The sequence below is a fragment of the Stenella coeruleoalba genome (genome assembly GCF_951394435.1).
Source record: "Stenella coeruleoalba genome assembly, chromosome: 5".
Classification (NCBI taxonomy): Eukaryota; Metazoa; Chordata; class Mammalia; order Artiodactyla; family Delphinidae; genus Stenella; species Stenella coeruleoalba.
In genome coordinates, this window is record NC_137150.1 from 62152105 (window position 1) to 62174259 (window position 22155).

Below are 22155 nucleotides of genomic sequence, written 5' to 3' on the forward strand. Positions count from 1 at the left end.
GGTCTCTAGGGCACAGGCTCAGTAGTTGTGGCGCACGGGCATAGTTGTTCAGCAGCATGTGGGATCTTCCCAGACCAGGGCTCGAACCCATGTCCCCTGTATCAGCAGGCAGTTTCTTAACCACTGTGCCACCAGGGAACCCCATGCATGCATGTTTTAAAATGAGATTCTTCTTGTATTTCTAACAGTTTTTGCATTATATATTTGGCTGCCAAGATGTTTAATTTTAGAGGTTTATGAAGAATGCCTTCTTGTTAAAATGTGCCTTTTGTCATTACACATTATCTCTATCTTATTTAATACTTTTTATCTTAAATTTCAGATCACGTATGTTGTCATTTCTGCTTTCCTTTCATTTTCATTTGTCTAGAATTTCTTTAATCATCAACCTTTCTCTATCGCTTCGTCTTAGGTGTGCTTCCTATAAACATTATATATTTGGATTTGGTTGTTCAATTTGACAATTTCTATATTTTATGTGGAAATTCAGCTCATTCACGTTTAGTGCCACAGTTGATATACTTGATTTTATTCTTTCCATCTTATTTTATTTTTAATATTTATTTTAATTTTTCATCTTTTTCCTTTTTTCTAGCTTATTCCCATTATTATTTATTTCTTCCTTCCTCTTTATCAATTTGGAAGTGCTACTGGGCTTTTCTAATCAAAAGTATATTTCTTGGGACTTCCCTGGTGGCGCAATGGAAATTCCCAATTTCACCACTTCTATTTAACCTATTATTTGAAGTCCTAGACAGTATAATAAAGCAAAACAAAGAAATATAAATTTAAAAGAAGGAAATAAAACTGTCATTAATTTGTATTCTACACATTAGTATTTTTCTTTACATTTTAACAGTTACATAAAACTCAAAAACATACAAAACTTAACAACATTTCATTATGTTGTAAAACTATAATAATGAGGAAGAGAATGACAAACACAAAATTTAGAATAAAAATTCCTTGAGAAGGAGAGGGCACGTAGGGGACTTCTAAAATGCAGGCAATACTCTGTTTCTTAAGCTGGCTGATGGGTACACAGGTATTTATTATTTTTTATACCATATATGTACATGTTTATATATTTTTGTAGATATTAAATGCTTCATTTTTAAAAAGAGTGGAAAGTATGAAAGACTTTAAAAATGAAGACCAACAAGAATTTAGTAAAACAAGCTAATTCTAAAATGTGTATGAAAATGTAAAGGGCCCCAAATCATCAAGATAGTCTTGAAAAAATGTGGGAATACATGCTTATACAGAAATCAACTTATTTATCAAGTTACAGTAAAAGAGTGTGGTATTGCTCAAGGAAGACAAATACACCAATGGAACAAAATAAAGAGCCCTAAAACAGACCAACACGTTGGGGAAATTTGATTTATGGCAAAGCTGGCTTTGCAGATGACTGGAATAAATGATTCTAGGACGATTGTTATCCATATGAGAAAGAAGATTCCCTCCATAACTACCTTCACAAAGAATCGAATCCACGTGGATGTATGTAAGACCAAATATAAAACAACAAAATTTTAAAACTTTGAGAAGAATATATAGGGAGACTTATGACCTTGGAGTAAGAAAAGGTATTTTAACCAAGTCACCCAAAGCACAAACGATAAATAAATAAATTAGGCTATGTTAACATTTAAATTTTCTGTGCCTTAAAACAACATAAAAAGTTACGGCAAGCCACGATGTGAATGATAATATTTGCAACATTTCCAACTGACAAAGCATTAATATCCAAAATATATAAGAATTCTTATAAATCAAGAAGAAAATTACAACAACCAATAGAAAGATAGGAAAAGGTGATGAACAGGAGTTTACAGAATAAAAAGTACAAATAACCAGTAAATGTATGAACAGATACCTAACCTCTAAACTCATAGTTATCAGGGAAATGCAAATTAAGACCATAAAGAAATATACTACAAACCCATGAAATTGGGGGAAAAAATGAACAAATCTGACCGTAGCAAGTGTCGATGGGGATTGGAAACACAATAACACGTCCGTTGGCAGTAACTTGCCATGTTACAGCTAGGCATCCTTAGCAACACTGCCGCCCCAATTCTAGAAGTGTACTCTATAGAAACTGACACACTCTCACACACGTGCACAAGGAGACATGGACTAGAATGTCCATAGCAGCATTGTTTTGTAATCAGGACAAACAGTCTGCAAACAGTCTGATTTTTTCATCAGTAGGAGAATGGATAAATAAATGCAATATAATATTAACACAATAGTATACTGCAGGGGAAATAAATTTTTGTTTATCAAAACCCCCCAAAACTCATGTAGCACCATGTGCCAGACCCTGTTCTAAGTTCCTTATTAACTCATGTACTGAGTGAACCAGATTTGGCTTTATCAACAATGAGTCAGGATGGATAAATCCCCAAAGAATCATGTTGACTGAAAAAAGCAAGTCACAGAAGTATACAAGTAGTACTTTACCATGTAAGAAAGTTTGAAATATTTAAAACAGTGTTATATAATGTTCAGGAATCTGTTCACGTGTAATAAAAGTATATAGAGTTTTGCCTCAGGGGTGAGGGTGAGGATGGGGAATAAGGAGAGTCCCTGACGGGCTGCATCAGGAAGAATGTTGCATTTCTAATGCTCAGTGTGGCTACATTATTCTCTATACCTCAATGTATCTCTGAAATAATTCATAAAGCCGTAAAAGGTAAAGGGGAAAATCACCCGCTCCCATTTAATTGATTTTCTTCTAGTCTTCTATGTTTATTTTGTATACTTGTGATTATCCTGTATATACGAATTTATATTCTGTTTCTTTCTCTTGGGAAGACATTTCCTCATGTTATCAAAAGCTCTTCATAAATGTTGTTAATGACAGAATGATATTCCAACTTGTAGATGTATCATAATATACCCACCTTATTCCCAGTATGTTGATTCCAATTTTAATAAGCTCTTTCTCATTTTTCAGCACAAAGAACGTCTGTGCTTTGGGGAATATTTGGGATTATTCCTTCTGATACATTTTCACCTGTGGAATTACAGTATCAAACTGTGTGAGCATTCAAAGACTCTTAGTACTGGATATTATTACGTTTTGCAGAGAGTTGAGCCCATTCACTTCCCCACCCCCAGCAGTGCAAGGTTGACTAAGTTTCTTTGTATCTTTGTCAGCGCTAAATATTCTCGTTAGAAAAAAAAAAATCCTTACTATTTTGATTGGTGAAAATAGAAGCTTATCTGTATTATTTTGAAAATATCTCCCCCAATTACTTATCAAACGTGTATAAAGGGAAGAAGCTTTACTGTGGAGGGCGCCGTGGGACCCATCGTCTCTCCCTGCGGCCCCGTGGCAGGTGCAGCTCAGAGCATCCGCCTTTGGTTCTCCTTTGGTTCTCGGGGACTCTGGTTCTCGGCGCCCTGGGGAAGGGGGCTCTGATGCGGGGATTCCAGCCCCCACGGAAGCCCAGCGAGGTGGTTGGGGTCATAGTTTACTTTTCACTGTCATTCTTTGTTGCCCGACGAGTCGCATCTGGCTCACCCCCGGGCTGGTGGGCCGGGTAATTTTCAGGGCTGCCTCACAGCCGTCACTGGCCTCTTTTCACCCAGTCACACACTGGCCATTGACATCCTCCCACAGAGCAGGGGCACACAGGGCTCCATTCACTCTCTCCAGGCCGGGTGGGCGGACTGGGCAGGGCATCCTCCCCACCCTGGGAGCGGGAGCGACCTCCACCCCACCTCGGACCACACACAGGCAGGGTGGGACCAGAGGAGCTTCTCCTTTCCCAGGGACAGGCCTGGAATTTGGGGGAGAGGTGAAAATTGAGGAAGTTGGAAAGGGAGGAGTGAGGGGGCGGGTGAGAAGTGGGAGGCTGTTTCTAGGGATGCGGGGAATGGCAGAGGAGAGGAACACTGTGGGGTGGAGAGGAGGGGCTGAGAGGAGGTTTCCGGACCAGAGAGGGGACCAGAGGAAGGGAGGGGTTGAGGATGGGATAGGGAGACGGGGGGTGGGGGGCATGGGGAGGAGGCTCGGGTGGCAATTAGGGGGCCGTTCAGAGTGAGCTGGAGGTTACAGGAGTGAGAAGGGATTGTGAGAGTAGCAGGTTGAAAGGAATTTCAGGAGAGGCTGAGGCACTGCCCAGCCTGGGCTGTCCGCCCCGCAGGGGACTGGGCATTGCTTTTGCCAAGGGCTCTGCTCGAAGCCTGGGACCTGAGGGAAGTCTGGGGCCCCAGGCTGGGTTCCAGGTGGAGGAAGGTGATGACAGAGGTGGGCAGTGTGCGTTCAGCCCATGGAGAACGTGCAAGGATGTGCTTCCCCAGCTGTCAGGAGTCTCCTAGGGGTGGCCTCTGAGGGGGCCAAGAGGGCCCCCTGGGAAGTAGGGGGGACCCACATCAAGGGAAGAGCACCCTGCTAGAGGGAGGATGGGAAGAAGGTCAAGGACAGCTTTGGGAAGCCCAAGATCCTCCAGGGATCATAGGGGAAATGATCTTGTCATAGGGGAAAATCCCCACCAGTGAGAGGTGAAATAGATCATGGTTCAGCCATGCTATGGGAGACTGTGGCCTTTAAACACTGTGCTATCAGATGATGCTCCTCAAACTGTGTGGGGCACATCCTCTGCTGAGAGCTTATTCAGCTGCAGATTCTGACTCAGCAGGTCTGAGGTGGGGCTTGGATTCTGCATTTCTCACTAGCTACCCTGTGATGCCGGTACATCAGGACCACACTGAGCGGCAAGGGTGTAAGGAATTGTGTATTGACATGGAGAAATATTTAGGTTTATGGTAAAGTGAGAAAATAGTCTATATGTGATGAACCCCATTTTGTTTTGCTTTTTTTTTTTTTTTTTTTTGGCCTTGCCGTGCAACATGTGGGATCTTAGTTCCCCGACCAGGGATCAAACCCATGTCCTTGGCACAGGAAGCATGGAGTCTTAACCACTGGACTGCCAGGGAAGTCCCCCATTTTGGTTTTGGTTTTTTAAAAAGTGTGTGTCTTACACAAAACATAAATGCATATATACACACAGGGAAAAAAAGATGCAAAAAAAGACACCAACTCTTTTTCCCTAGGAGATGGCATTACAAATGATATTTTCTACTTTTTGCTTATCTCTATTTTCTGAATTTTCGTCAATAAACGTATACTCCTATTGCAAGAAAAACTATTCTCTTAAAACCACAGAAGTTACTTATTTTAAAAAGAGAACTCAGGCAGAAGTTCACAGATTTCCCTCAACTGGATTAGTTGCTCATCTAACCTCCTGGAGCATCTATTTACACACTGCATGGGGAGGGGGCCCTCAGCCCCTGAAACTTGGCCTCTGAGCTCACCTTTGTCCTGCTAAAGCTTTGCAAAGACCCCCAATAAATGTGTGATCACCTGTGTGAGCACACAGGACAAGGTCCTACTGAGGTAAATTTGGTGGTTACGGCAAACTCTAGGAGTAAGTTTGAATTGAAGCGTTAAAGCAAAATGTTCTTAGTGGCTGTTACATTGCTTGTATCATATGGGCTCGCTGAGCCTGGAGACGTTAATGCTATGAATGGAAAACCCCTTCCATTTATACGTCATCTTGTAATTTATTCTTTCATATCGATCACTTCATTTTATCATCTGAGGTTAAGTGCTCTCATTGCCTCCCTTCTATAGAAGAAGAAAGTAAACCTCAGGGAGTGAAATAAACTTGCCCAAGGCCAACAGCTGGTAAGATGCAGGGTACTGGGGCTTTTAACCCAGAATGTCTGACTCCAGAACCTAATTTCTTGACTACTATGCTGTACTGCATCTCATGAGATACTGGACTCAGGTTCAGAAACCTACCCCATATCTCTGGCACTCTCTTTTCTCCTGTGTGAGTGTGTGTGTGTGTGTGTGTGTGTGTGTGTGTGTGTGTGTGTGTGTTTGTGTGTGTGTTGGGGGGGTGATGAAGCCTCTACAGCACAGCTCAGGCTGTGGTGCGGGGGAGTCGCGTGGGCTCCCTCAGAGCGAAGCTGGGCATGTGGAAGGGGTGATGTGATGATGGCAGGGATGGTGCTCATCAGTTTATTTGTGTGACTATGAAATCTAGAGGCTGATGACTTGGAATTACATGTATATCTTTGAGATGATCTTTTTTCTTCTCTGGACTCTGCAAAATAAGAAACACGTTTTAATGTTTTCCCTTATCTTTGATAAGATTTAGTATATCAAACCAACTGCATTTGTTGACTAATAATTGCTTTTCTCATTCTTTTATTAAAGTCACTAGTAACTACCACGTCTTCTAATCAACATGAAATGTAAATGTCACCACACAGCAGCTGCAATTCTATGCAAAAGAAGGGAATTTGGCATTTAGTTTGCCTGTGCAGCTTTATAAAAGGTAAATATTTAACTGTTGTTAAGGCTTTTAAAATAGTGAAAAAGACCCATGAACCTCCTGAGAATCTATCCTAAAGAAGTGATTTAAATCACAGAAGAAAAAAATGTATTTACAAAGATGTTCATTACATTATTTATGATATCTTAAAAGCAGAAGCAGACTAAGTATTCATCTGTAAATAAATTAGGACACATTTGCATGTTTTCACATGGCATATTTTGCAGCCATTAAAAGTTCTGTTCGGTTTTAGAGTGAAGAAAGATTTCCTATGCTGGGCACCAAACCCAGAAGCCATTAAAAGAAAGCTAACAGATTTGACACCATAAATATTAAAAAGCCTTGTCCTTGAAAGACACCATAAACAAAGTGAAAATATGAGTGATGAAATGAGATAAAATATGCAACAGGAACAATATTAAACTCATGTATTTTAATTTTCCCCATAAATCACTCTCTCTTTCAGCTTCTCTCCTCCAAGGCTGAGCCATGAAGCTCATAGCCCAGAAAAAGAGGGGCAGGGACTGCCTGGGGCAGAGAGGCCCTTGAGAAACTGGGTCTCAACGCTGACTTCCTTCACCCCATTAGCAAGACAGGGGTCTCAGATGCCAGCCTTTGGCAGAGAAAGAGAAAGGATGATTTTATCCTGAAGCTTACCCTTTAATAAATCAAGGACCAACCTGGGTGGACTTCATCATAAATGTCTATGCAGGGAGAACTACTACCAAGTAGAAGTGGGAAAAATAGCCAGCCCTTCTCCAGGGAGGATTATGGGTGGAAAAGGAGGGGAGAAGAAGCAGAAGAGGAGGTGAGAGCTGTGCATCCTGACTGTCCCAAAGTTGTAGACAGGTAGATGGAAGGAGACATCAAAAGCAGAAGAGAGGTCTCTGATCCCATTTTCGTTTGGGGTTCTGGGAAGAGAAGCCTCACCACGTACCCGTCCTGAAGCAATTCTTCTCTCTGTTTAAGCAGAGAGAAGGGCAGCATTTAGCTACCCAAAGTCTTCCCTGGCATTCATTGGCATGAAAGGTGTCCAGAATTTCCTGCATATCCTTGGGAAGGAAGAGCTGACCCTATAGGTGAGGACTGAGAGGTCTTCCAGTCTGGGAGCCAAATGGGAGTTGCAGCCAAGCCTCACGGGGCAACAGTAGGACTGAAGTGGAGAAGAGTCCGTTGAAAGGACCACTGGACTCTGAGGAAGCTAAGATAGACTTCGAGTTTATTAGTCAGAGATGCAAGCAACAAACGTCAGCGAGATGTAAGCCACAAACCTCAGCAAGATGTGTGCATAGTGACCAACAAGAAACATGGCTACAAAAATCAGAGGCAACAAATACCTATGCTCAGGAACTTAGGGCCCCTTCCACACCTTCACCACGAGACCATACAAACCCCACCTCCTATATACCCAAGTGCTATCTCAGAGAATTAGCAGCAAGAGGAGTATTTGAGTTAAAATAGTGGGTAAGTTAATACAATAAAAAGATCCTAAAATATGGTGCCTTAAAAAGATAGAAGCTGGTTTCTCTGTTGGATGAAAGTCTAGGTGGGCAGTGCAGATCTGATATGGCAGCTTGGGGGGGTCTGGACTGAAGCGCCTATCTTGTTGCCCTCCTGTTCTCAACATGTGATTTCTAGCTCACTGTCTGAGACATCTGTTCTAGCTCCTGGTATCCTGTATGCATTCCAGCGAGTGGGAAGAGGAAAAACAACACATTGGAGGCACACCCCTCCCCATTCCCTTTAGGGGCATGACCTGGGAGTCCTGCACATCACATCTGCTCACATGCTGTTGTCCAGGATTAGGTCACTTTGCTGCACCCAGTTGCAAGGAAGGTTGTGAAAGTCTTCATCTGAGCAGCCACCCAAATATCCATATATCTCACCCACAGAATGTACTTGCCCTCCTCCAGCTCAAAATTCAGGATCTCTGGGTGCTGCAGGGTTCTCTCCTGCAGGTCCAGGTGCGACTCTTTATTGTTGGTGACCTGTAAACGAAGAGAAAAGTTACCTATCTCTCTCCAATCACACACATACCCAACATGCACCTATGGAGAAAGAACAGAATACCAAATTAAAACTTCCACTCAGAAAAGGGAAGGATGGAAAACACACAGCAGTCTATAGTTCAGAGCAATTATCAAATCCTACCACACCGGAATGATAAACACTCCCTTCCCTGGCAGTGGAGTTAGTGCCTTAGTTTCTCCATCTGGTAGCCACTTGTCCATTGACCCCCCCAGAGGGGATAGGCTAGTTTTCAGGAAGGTTATTTCTTATCTGTTATCCTCCATGGCGTCATCCCAAGTGGGCACTGAAGAGTATGCCCTTTTGGAGGGGGCTTGTAGATTTCACAGCCTGTTTCCTCTGGTGACTTTTGGGGGCCTAGGAGTTACTTTAGGAGTCAAAACGATCACCTGCTTTTTGAGGCCACACTTGTGGATTTTTTGGCAATAAAATTCCCTCCAAGAGTTAATAGGCTTCTAGTCCATTTGTTTCCTGTCAGTGCCATGTGCAAGTCACCAGTCAAAGTCCTTCATTAGGCATGGTTTTTACACAGGAAAATCCTGTCCTTTAATTTACTGGCTTCTGACTCTGCCCCTTTTGTTCTGAAAGGCAGTTAAATTACTAGTGGATCTTATGGACTCTCAGGCTTGGTCTGTTTTGGCTTAGTCCTTAGTCCTAAGGAATTGTTTTTACTCTAGGGCATGGTCCTCACTCCTAACCATAGATTGGTTAGAACTCCCCCATCTTTTAACACCGTGCGACCTCTGATACTCCCATTCAGCTTGCAGCCCCGTAGCAGCCACGTTCTTCTAGGCCTCATGGTGTCCTACCTGCACGTGCTCAACCAAGCCCCCTGCCAAGGGCCGCTGGAGAATCCCCATGTAAATGTTCTAGCACCCTTCTCCCCATGCAGCTCCCTCATCTTTGTTACCTTGCCCTGAAAATTTTAGCCAATTCAGCATCCCTGCATTTCTACCCTCTTCAGCTCAGCAAGATTGCTTAGCTCTGTATAAACTCCGTCTCCCTGCACTGGGCCCAGGAGGTACCCCCAGGAAGAAAGCCAGGGCCAATGTGGGATTCACTGCATGTGTTTTCTTTCTGTCCAGGATTGCAGTCTGGTACTGCCTGTTGTCCGATGCCTGAAAACAGCTGCCTCATACATTTTGTCTAGTTTTATAGTTGTTTATGGGGGTGGTGATGGGAATCTGATATCAGTTACTCCATCAGGGATATCATCAAAATCACTTCTTTCTTTAGGTAGAGAATTTTATTTGGATACCCAGCCGTCCAGGGAACTGGCCAAGGGAGTATGAGCAGAAGCAAATGAGTTGTGCCTCTAGTTCTCTTTGCTTTCTTTTCCTGCTGCCTGGAATGTGAAAACTGTAATTACTAGCTGTTCTCCCCACCCGCCCCCAGATCTACTTGCCATAACTAACATAGTTAAAAGCAGAGATCTCAGAAAGAAAAGAGAAGAGAGAATGCGGCAGAAAAAAAAAAGTACATGAAGAAATAATGGCCACATTTCCCCCAAATTTCATGAAAACATCAACCTACAGATCCTAGAAGTTCAGTGAGCCTCCAAGCAGGATAAATAAAAAGAAAACCATACCCAGGTCCATCATAGGCAAACTGTTGAAAACTAAATATAAATAGAAAATCTTAAAAGTAGCCAGATAAAAGACACATTATACACAGGAGAGCAATGAAATGAATGGTGGCTGACTTCTCATGAAAAACAATGGAGGCCAGAAGATAGTGGAATAACATCTTCAGATGGCTGAAAGAAAAACCTGACAATCCACAATGTTCTATTCTGTGAATCTACCCCTCAAAAATGAGGATAAATTACAGTCATTTAAAAGTAAATGATAAAACAAATGACAGCTGAGAGAACTCATTGCCTGCAAAACTGCAGTACAAGAAAAGTTCAACTAGGGACTTCCCTGGTGGTCCAGTGGTTAAGACTCCATGCTTCCACTGCAGGGGGCAGAGGTTCAATCCCTGGTGGGGGAACTAAAAGCTCACATGCTATGCAGCATGGCCAAAAAAAAAAAAAGTTCAACTAGATAGAAACTCACGTATAGAACATCACATCCAACAACTGCACGTCCTTTTCAAGTGCACACAGAGTGTTCAACAGGACAGACCAGATGCTGGAGCATAATGTAAGTCTCAATACATTTTGAAAGACTGAAATCTTATGAGTATGTTCTCTAAGTATAACATAAGTAAGTTAGAAATCAGTAACAACATGATAGCTAGAAAATCCCCAAATGGGGACTTCCTTGGTGGTCCAGTGGTTAAGACTTCACCTTCCAATGCAGGGGGTGTGGGTTTGATCCCTGGTCGGGGAGCTACAATCCCACATTCCTTGTGGCCAAAAAACCAAAACATAAAACAGAAGCAATATTGTAACAAATTCAATAAGACTTTATAAATGGTCGACATCAAAAAAATCTTTTAAAAAAATTAAAATAAATTTAAAAAAAAAGAAAATCCCCAAGTATTTGGAAACTAAACAAGATAATTCTTAATAAATTAGGGGTCAAAAAAGAAAACACAGAGGAATTAGAAAATAAATTAGAAAATAAAGCTGAATGATAAAGGCTGAAATTATAAAACAGCAAAATCAGTGAGATGCATCTAAGCAGCATTTAGAGGGAAGTCTACAGGCTTAAATGTTTACATCAGAAAAGCAACAAGGGTTTAAAAATCAATGACTTAAGTTTCCAGCTTAAGAAATAAGAATTGTATGGGTAAATCAAAGTCAAAGTAAGTAGAAGGAAGGAAATAATAAAGATAAGGGTGAAGATCAATAAAACAGACAATAGTCAAACCATAAAGAAAACGAACAGAGCCAAAAGTTGGTTCTGTGAAAAGTTTAATAAAAACAATAAACCTTTTATAAGATTCGTCAAGAAAATAAAAAGAGGGAAAAAACAAATTACCAATATCAGGAACAAAGGATGGAGGTCAATAAGGATTCTCAGACTATGAAAAAATTAAAATGGTTTACTATGGAATAATCTATGCCAATAAATTCACCAACTTAAATGAAATGAACATTCCTTGGAAAACAAAACTTACCTAAACTGACTCAAGAAGAAACAGAAAATTTAAATATCCCTATGCCCGACTACTACAAGCAACTTTATGCCAATGAAATGGACAACCTGGAAGAAATGGACAAATTCTTAGAAAGGTATAAACTTCCAAGACTGAACCAGGAAGAAATAGAAAATATGAACAGACCAATCACAAGTAATGAAATTGAAACTGTGATTAGAAATCTTCCAACAAACAAAAGTCCAGGACCAGGTGTCTTCACAGGTGAATTCTATCAAACATTTAGAGAAGAGCTAACACCCATCCTTCTCAAACTCTGCCAAAAAATGACAGAGGAAGGAACACTCCCAAACTCATTCTTTGAGGCCACCATCACCCTGATACCAAAACCAGACAAAGATACTACAAAAAAAGAAAATTACAGACCAATATCACTGATGAATATAGATGCAAAAATCCTCAATAAAATACTAGCAAACAGAATCCAACAACACATTAAACGGATCATACACCATGATCAAGTGGGATTTATCCCAGGGATACAAGCCTTCTTCAATGTATGCAAATCAATCAATGTGATACACCATATTAACAAATTGAAGAAGAAAAACCATATGATCATCTCAATAGATGCAGAAAAAACTTTTGACAAAATTGAACACCAATTTATGATAAAAACTCTCCAGAAAGTGGGCGTATAGGGAACCCACCTCAACATAATAAAGGCCATATAAAACAAACCCACAGCAAACATCATTCTCAATAGTGAAAAACTGAAAGCATTTCCTCTAAGATCAGGAACAAGATAAGGATGGCCACTCTCACCACTATTATTCAACATAGTTTTGGAAGTCCTAGCCACCGCAATCAGAGAAGAAAAAGAAATAAAAGGAATACAAATTGAAAAAGAAGTAAAACTATCACTGTTTGCAGATGACATGATACTATACATAGAGAATCCTAAAGATGCCACCAGAAAACTACTAGAGCTAATCACTGAATTTGGTAAAGTTGCAGGATTCAAAATTAACGCACAGAAATCTCTTGCAGTCCTATACACTAACAACAAAATATCAGAAAGAGAAATTAAGGAAACAATCCCATTCACCATTGCAAAAAAAAGAATAAAATACCTAGGAATAAACCTACCTAAGGAGGTAAAAGGCCTGTACTCAGAAAACTGTAAGACACTGATGAAAGAAATCAAAGATGACACAAACAGATGGAGAGATATGCCATATTCTTGGATTGGAAGAATCAATATTGTGAAAATGACTTTACTACCCAAAGCAATCTACAGATTCAATGCAATCCCTATCAAATTACCAATGGCATTTTTTAAAGAACTAGAACAAAAAATCTTAAAATTTGCATGGAGACACAAAACACCCTGAATAGCCAAAGCAGTCTTGTGGGAAAAAAAGCGGAGCTGGAGGAATCAGAGTCCCTGACTTCAGACTATACTACAGAGATACAGTAATCAAGACAATATGGTACTGGCACAAAAACAGAAATATAGATCAATGGAACAGGATAGAAAGCCCAGAGATAAAGCCACACACCTATGGTCAACTAATCTATGACAAAGGAGGGAAGAATATACAATGGAGAAAAGACAGTCTCTTCAGTAAGTGGTGCTGGGAAAACTGGACAGCTACATGTAAAAGAATGAAATTAGATCACTCCCTAACACCATACACAAAAATACACTCAAAATGGATTAGAGACCTAAATGTAGGACCAGACACTGTAAAACTCTTAGAGGAAAACATAGGAATAACACTCTTTGACATAAATCACAGCAAGATCTTTTTTGATCCACCTCCTAGAGTAATGGAAATAAGAACAAAAATAAAGAAATGGGACCTAATGAAACTTAAAAGCTTTTGCAAAGCAAAGGAAACTACAAACAAGACGAAAAGGTGACCCTCAGAATGGGTGAAAATATTTGCAAATGAATAAACAAAGGATTAATCTCCAAAATATATAAACAGCTCATGCAGCTCAGTATTGAAAAAACAAACAACCCCATCCAAAAATGGGCAGAAAACCTAAATAGACATTTCTCCAAAGAAGACATGCAGATGGCCAAGAAGCACATGAAAAGCTTCTCAGCATCACTAATTATTAGAGAAATGCAAATCAAAACTACAACGAGGTATCACCTCACACCGGTTAGAATGGGCATCATCAGAAAATCTACAAACCACAAATGCTGGAGAGGGTGTGGAGAAAAGGGAACCCTCTTGCACTGTTGGTGGGAATGTAAATTGATACAGCCACTATGGAGAACAGTATGAAGGTTCCTTAAAAAACTAAAAATAGAATTATCATATGACCCAGCAATCCCACTACTGGGCATATACCCAGAGAAAACCAAAATTCAAAAAGACACATGCGCCCCAATGTTCTTTGCAGCACTATTTACAATAACCAGGTCATGGAAGCAACCTAAATGCCCATCTACAGACGAATGGATAAAGAAGATGTGGTACATATATACAATGGAATATTACTCAGCCATAAAAAGGAATGAAATTGGGTCATTTGTAGAGATGTGGATGGATCTAGAGACTGTCACACAGAGTGAAGTAAGTCAGAAAGAGAAAAAGAAATATCATATATTAATGCACATATGTGGAACCTAGAAAAATGGTACAGATGAACCGGTTTGCAGGGCAGAAATAGAGACACAGATGTAGAGAACAAACATATGGACACCAAGGGGGGGAAGTGGCGGGGGGGTGGTAGTGGTGTGATGAATTGGGAGATTGGGATTGACATATATACACTAATACGTATTTTAAAAAAATGAATAAAATAAATAAATATCCCTATGCCCATTAAATAAATTGAATTTCTAATAATAATTTTTAAAAAAAACTTTCCACACAAGAAACTGGAGGCCCCGATGGTCTCATCAGTGAATTCTCTCAAGCATTTAAGGGAAATGGAAGGCGTGGCAAGATCATATTGTAGAAGAGCACATGGATAAGAAATATTGTTGCAGCTGTATTTGGAAATTACAGTCTGCCACAGTGAGGCTGAGATAGGCAGAGATTTTAGGATACAAAAAGAACAAACCATAAAAGATAATAAAAGTAAATTGAACTTACCAAAGAAAGTCTACTCATTGTAAGATGCTCTGAAGAAAATGAAAACTCGCCACTCAGACTGGGAGAAAATATTTGCAATTATTGGGCCTTAGAGCAGGCTGCCCAAGATATGCCATAATGGCATATTAATTATTTTGAAGTAAAGTTACTTGAGAAATAGCTGGTGGAAAAAAAATATTAAAAAAACACTCTGACCCCCCCAATCCCCACCCCTTTGCCCCTGAAAGCGGAAACTAAATCTCCCATGTGAATCTATCCTCCCTGTACCAGGAAGATAGAAAGCATCCTTATTACCAGAGTTAGGGAATTGAACGCTAAGAAAGCTGGATAAACAAACTTTGTTGTTTCTTTATTAGTCTGCTGCTTCAAGCACAAGTCCTTTTGCTAAATCTTCACAAATAATTGTTTCTTTGTCTAAAAATTTTATATGAAACACCCAGCTTGTTCACCTTGGGAGTCCCATTTCTGTGTCACCTCCATGTGTATGAATTAAATTGTTTTTTTTTCCTTCCTGTTAACTTGTCTTGTGTCCATTGAATTATTAGACCAACCAAAAGAACTCAAGAGGGGTGGGGGGTGGGGGAATTTCCCCTTCCCCAGCAGTTGGCATAGTGGGCAGGATATCGGCTGGACAGGCTCCCCCCTGAGGCTGCTGCAGCTGAGAAATCCTGAAACCTCTGACAAAGGCTGGCAGAATGTAAGAGTCCTTACCTGGGTCTCTGGTGGAACGGAAAGTCATGAGAGTCCCTTTTCTTTCTTTCTAAACTTAGATTAACAGGAGAAAATATTTGTGGAACTGATTCCTTGGACCTACCAACTCTGGTGTTTGGGAAATGAGTACTCTAGGTTTTTATGGATTCTCTCCTTTCAGAGATGGTCACTGTTTTTCTTTGTCTCTGTCTGTTGTATTGTTTGTCATTAGGAGGAAGAATCATAGAGAAAAATGCAGGCATTAACCCTTTATAATCTTGCTGTTTGAGCTGGCCTCACAGACGGGGTGAGTTAACCGTTCTCACCAGAATGGCGTCTGTTTAGACAAACTTTGCTGTGGGTTCCCTATGTAAACTGGATGAGATTTTTCCTTCCATCTCATTTTACGTCCTGAGAGCTTGGCTTTGTGACTAGTGAGAATAGTCTCTATGGTCTCCATTATCTGTAAGGTGCACTTATCGGGGTGCATCTGGTTGACAGTTGAATAGACTGGGGTTCTGAGACATGACGTCATAAGCAGCACTCTCTTTATCCAGCCGTGCCAGGTCATAGGGGTGGTTGTCATAAGGAGTCCCAGTCCATAAGGGGCTTTTGTCACATCATCATTTGTTGCTTGTTAGTACTGGTAAGGTCCCATTCCAGTAGTGCCTGCCTGGTGTCATAGATGAGTTCGTCTGTAATTCGAGGCATCTCACGTTTTTTGTGAAAGATTGGAGACACTGTTTTTACTACACCATCCTTACCGCCTGGGCAGTGAAGGCCTTTGCTTTCTTAGACTAACTTTGGGAGTGAACGTTTGGATTATGAGGACTCATTGTCTGTACCCTCTCCAGGAACTCATCTTGCATCCATGGTAAAGATTTACTCTAAGCCTGGAAAGTTTCCTCCAGGTCTTTCCATAAAAAGGCTTATTGAATTGAGTCACTATTGGAATAAATATGCTAAAGGAGAGCCTACTCATCAATGGCCAAATTTTTTGAATTGGAAAATCTTCTGTATTTGAAAAAAAATTCTGGAGAGCTCTCATCATAAACAGCTGTCATATTGGTACTTATGGGAGGACTAAGTTGAAAAGAGAACACAAAAAGAGCATACCAGCTATATCCTTAGGGAATCCCTTAATAAAATGAAAGATAGAAGTTGGAACAAAAATTAAAAACCAAATCTGATGTAAATACCCCTTCTCCTTCCTTTTATACTCCACTTTATCCAGCTCCCTGTTTCTGACCCTCCAGAAGATCTTCTGGATTTCTGGGTTCCCAATCTGATGCCCCCTTAAAACCAAGCTATTATTTTCACCTCAATTCCTGCTGATGCAGCCTGGTTTACGATAACTGAGCTCTGTTTAGCTTTTTTTTTTCAATCCCATTGCACCCCGACTCACAATTTCTTTTTGCATTTCTATTAAAGGGAGACAGTTAACATGGACTCGAATACCTCAGGAGATATTGTTAATCTCCCTCAACATTTTCCCAAGTCCTTAGAGCCAACTTAGAAACCATAGCCTTTACCCAGGTCTCCACGCTTGTCCATTATATTGATGACCTTTTACTTTGTATTCAAACTAAGCAGGGAGCACTTATAGATGCCCTCATTCTCCTAAAGGCACTAGCTGAACAAGGCCATAAAATCTCCAGATCTAAACTTCAATGGGTACAAATAACCGTTACTTACTTAGGATATGACATATCTCAGGGCATTCAAAGACTCACCCCCAAATGCCTTGAGTCACTTTAGGCCATCCTTCTCCCCAAAACGAAAAAAACAGTTACATAAATTTTTACGGGCAGCTGGCTACTGTCACCAGTGGATTCCTAATATTGCAGCTCTTGCTAAATCTCTGTATGCATTCCTCCCAGATATCACCCCGGAGCCCATTTCCTGGCCTTCAGAGGCATTACGCTCCTTTGAAGCCTTAGAATTAACTCTGTCACACCTCTGGTTCTTGGCTTACCTACTTTTAATAAACCTTTTCATCAGTACTGCCACAAAAATAATGGGATTGCTGCAGGCATTCTAGGATAGCCTTTTGCCTCTCAGATACATCATATAGTATATTTCTCATGCCAATTAGGCCCTGTGCCATCCAGTATGCTGCTGTGTGGTGGCCACAGCTGCCACCTTGACTGACAAAGCCAGTACTCTAATTAGGCTCTCCCATTCATCTCTATGTTCCCCACGCTGTGTCTGCTATCTTACAAGTTCATAGAATGCAGCACCTCTCTACATAGTGACAGATCACCTAGGACGAGGATCTTTTAATTTACCCTTCCATCACCGTACATTGTTGTAACACTTTAAATCCAGCTATTCTACTACCCCTGCCTCATGATGGAGAGCCCCATTCCATTCCACATGATTGCCTTGCAACTATAGATATGGTCTCAAAGCCATGAGAGGATCTTTCAGACATCCCTTTAGACAACCCAGACTTACTTTTATTTTGTGATGACTCTTGTAAAGAAATTTCTGAGGAAACCTAACTGGTTATGCCGTAGTTTCCCCACATGAAACACTTGAGGCCTACTCTTTGCCCACTATAAAACCAGCCCAAGCTGTTGAACTCATAGCTCTTGGAGTCTGCCAAGCTGTTGGCATAATTCGGAAATCCCATGGATTCTTACCTTCTGCAGGTACTCCTGTTGCTAATGGGCATATAATTGCTGCCCTATTACAAGCTAGTCACCTCCCTTCTAAAATTGCTCTTGTTCACTGTTCAGCCCATACTAAGGAGAGTGACGCTATATCTTTGGGAAACAATAGAGCTGACAGAGCTGCTAAACATGCAATGCAAATGGACCCCCCTTATCCTTTCTCCACCCAATCTTTAAACCTGGCTTTATCTCTGATTGATATTATTAACTATCAGGCAAAGGCCCCACAATCCAAAAAAGACAAATGGATACAAAAGGTGCCAAACAATTATCAGATTGATTATACATTGGTCCAAACAGACTTCCTGTACTCCTTTTCTTTTGACTTTTTCGCTTGCACTTAACTCTCATCAAATGGGACACATGTATAGACAGGGGATAGTTAAGGAACCAAAAGACAATTGGTTTTGCCCTCGCATCCACAAAATTTCAGACCAAATTATTTCCCAGTGCACAACTTGTAAATCTCACCAAACTTCTGGAAGAAGTCAGTACACCCCGGGAAGTTCTCCCAGTCCCACACTGCCCTTCTCAGCACTCCAAATTGATTTTATTGATTTGATCTCAGCTTTCGGCTATTCTCACTGTTTGGTTATTGTCTGCTTGTTTAATGGATGGACTGAATGCTAACTGGTTAGATGTGCTGCTGCCATCACAGTGGTAAAGACGTTGATAACCTAGATTATTCCTCGTCTTGGCATGCCTTTATGGATTGAATCAGAGCAAGAACTCATTTTACAGCAGAGATGAACCAACTGCTTGCAAAAACTTTGACGCACTCATTAAAATTCCATGCCCCATACCACCCTCAATCATCAAGGCAAGTGGAATGTAAAAATCTAGCCATAGAAAGTACTTTAGGAAAGATCTGTCAAGAAACTGGACTTAAATAGCCAAAACCTTTGCCCCTGGCCCTTGAAAGATCTAGAATACTCAAGTAGGAGGCATGGATTAATCCCTTTTGAAATAGTATTTGGATACGCAGTGCTTATTGGCATGTCTAAACCTTCCATTCCTGATTAAGTGAATGTTATGGAAATGTGAGTGAACTATTTGATGCTATGACCAGCTAGATACAAGAACTAACCAGTGTACTTAAAGCATATTGCCAACAGGAAAAAGGGGCATGGTCTCTACCTACCTACAAGCCTTGCCATCCTTTTCGACCAAGAGATTGGGTGTACATCAAGGTCCTTAGAAGGAAACACATGCTGTTACCTCACTGAGAAGGGCCTTATGAGGTACTGCTGACCACATACACTACTAACAAAATAAAAGAAAAATCCTCCTGCATTCATGCAAGCCATACCAAAATAGACCTGGATCGTTGCTCTCAAAACAGTTGGGAGACAATCCCTATAGGTGACCTCAAAGTAAGGATTTCCAGGGCCAATTCCCAGGCCCCAGAAGCAGCGGCATCATGAAGTAGACAGCTTTTCCCAAGTTCATAGATCAAGAAACTTTGCTTTTGGACTTCCCTGGTGGTGCAGTGGTTAAGAATCCGCCTGCCAGTGCAAGGCATACGGGTTCGATCCCTGGTCCAGGAAGATCCCACATGCCGTGGAGCTACTAAGCCCGTGCACCACAACTACTGAAGCCTGCGTGCCTAGGGCCCATGCTCCACAAGAAGAGAAGCCACCGCAATGAGAAGCCCGCATGCCGCAACGAAGAGTAGCTCCCACTCACCACAACTAGAGAAAGCCTGCATGCAGCAACGAAGACCCAACACAGCCAAAAAAAAAAAAAAAAAGAAACTTTGCTTTCACCTATTTCCCCCCTTTTTTTAAGACTCCCTGTATATATGTTAAAAAACAAACAAAAACCTCATCTTCTCTTCAATGGCCACTTTCCTCCCATGTATTAGTCATTTTAGAAGGCTGGCTGGAGAGTGCTTGTCTCCATCTATCCTGCTCCCCCTCTAAGTCTACACTATGGCTCTTTTTCAGCCTATGTCTTACCCTTATTAACCCTTACTTTTTCAGCGGGTTGGGCACTAACCAAACACCCTATTATGCCATTTTACAAAACCCTGGCCACGTTAACCAGTCAGTCTGACTGTTGGATATGTCAGCATCTAGGTAGTGCAAGAGAACCTGAACTGGCCTTGGTTCCTGCTGATGTTCACACCTGGTGGACTAGGTGGGAGGTGCTTGGATGACAGGGTATGGTATCCATAATTAGAAAAACATCACCCTGCCTCTCCTTCTGGTGAGCTATTCGGGCCCTGGCAAACCTGTATAGAAGCTCAAGGAGTGTCTCTTGCCCAGATAAAGACAATAGGTGAAAAATTTTGTATTAAAAACAAACATGACACTGGACCTTTTCTGGGTGACATACCAAGACAATATTGCAGTCAGACCTTGTGGTTTGATTCCACAAATGGCATCTTCAAACCTCTCAGGGAGATTGTAAGTGACTCTAGCTCTACCCTTTTTGGTACGAACGTCTGCCAAATCACCAACTGTTTTGGGTAGTTCGCAAGCCGTCCTTGTACAGCTTGGGGTATTAAAGCTGCTCCCCTGATCAAACTGCTAAATACCACAAACTCTATATGAGTGGACCAAAAATCTGTATGACAGAACTAAGCTTTATAGCTGTCAAAACCACACTACAGGCCTCCTATACCAGCTATTGCGGAATCTGTTCTGCTCTCACAGATTGACAGGAACACATGGAAAATGGAGGTGTATGGATGCTAACAGTCCCAATGGCAAAGGCCATGGAATACTGCAGACCCTGGAGATTACAGGTTCCACTCTAACCTTGTCTGTAAACCACACTGGTCTTTTTGTTTTATGTGGCAACAAAGTATATAAAGGGTTCCCATCTAAATGGTCAGGATGACGCGGACTTCGGTACCTGGCTCCTTCTGTCACCAAATACTCCACCCTAAATGCCAGCCAAATTATAGACTTGGGCTCCTTTGGTCCTAAAGTTGTGTCACATAAACATGGCAGTCAGAACTGTAGAAAATCCCCTTGTGTATCACAACTCCAAGTTCTTTTCAGCATTGAGGGTCTTATTCCCAAGCTTTGGAGATTATGAATTGGAAAAAGCTATCTTAAATCTCTCCATGATAAGGGAACAAGAGTTCAATATCACTATGCAGACTTCAAAAACACTCCAGTCGGAAGCTGATGGCTTAGAGTCTGTGATGCTCCAAAACTGACGTGCTCTGGACATGCTGGCAGATCAGCAAGGAGGAGCTTGTCCAATCACTGGTGAAAAATGTTGCTTCTATGTTAATCAAACCAGACAAGTAGTGTCTAACTTACATCTATTACAATAGAAGATTAACACTCTCTATCACATAAATGAAGGCATTTTATTGGACTGATCTAATCCCAGGATTGGGGAACTGGATTAATGGGGTTGGGGAAATGTGCTTCAATTTTTTCTCTTCTGTTTATTCATCCTCATTCTAATCTACAGTCTTTCCCCCCTTTGCAGATCTCTTACCTCTCAGCACTCACCTGGTTTTGCTCTTCACAGCCACCAACTTAGCTTTCAATATGTGGAGGGAACCATTGGGGTTCAGAGCAGACTGCCTTAAGATATGCCACAATGGTGTATTGATTATTTTGAATTAATGTTATGTGAGAAACAGCTGGTGGAAAAAAAAGATATTTAAAAAAAAACCAAACAAAACAAAAAAAAAAAACACTCTGACTCCCCTATTTCCCCCTGAAAGCAGGAACTAAATCTCCCATGTGAAAGTATCCTCCCTGTACCAGGAGAATAGAAAGCATCCTTATCACTAGAGTTAGGGAATTCAAGGCTAAGAAAGCTGGATAAACAAACTTTGTTATTTCTTCATTCATCTGCTACCCCAGGCACAAGCTCCTTTGTTAAATCTTCACAAATAATTGTTTCTTTGTCTAAAAATGATATATAAACAGCCTGCTTTGATAACTTTGGGGGTTCCAGTTCTACAAGACTTCTGTGTGTAGGAATTAAATTTTTTTTTTCTCCTGCTAAGCTGTCTTATGTCAATTTAATTATTAGACCAGCCAAAAGAACTCAAGAGGGGTAGAGAGGGATTTCCCCCTCCCCAACACAGTACCTATATATGACAAAGAATTTTTATCCAGAATATAAAAAGAACTTTTGTAGGAAATTAATTCCCTGGTGGTCCAGTGGTTAGGACTCCGAGTTTCCACTGCAGGGGGCATGATTTCAATTCCTGGTCAAGGAACTAAGATCCTGCAAGCCACATGGCATGCCCCCCCCCCAAAAAAACCC

At 41.1% G+C, this 22155-nt stretch overlaps 1 long non-coding RNA gene across 2 annotated transcripts; it reads right to left on the reverse strand.

Annotated features, from left to right (window-relative positions):
* Positions 1–354: 354 nt before the first annotated feature.
* On the reverse strand, positions 355–21918 carry LOC307187300. Of its 2 annotated transcripts, XR_013828575.1 has the most exons (4): positions 21387–21918; positions 6090–8347; positions 2913–3025; positions 355–750 (listed from the first exon to the last, which is right to left on the reverse strand). It is a non-coding gene; the product is annotated as an uncharacterized lncRNA (long non-coding RNA). The 2 variants fall into 2 exon arrangements; XR_013828576.1 differs by lacking the exon at positions 355–750 and having other exon boundaries at positions 831–3025.
* Between the last annotated feature and the right edge of the window lie 237 nt (positions 21919–22155).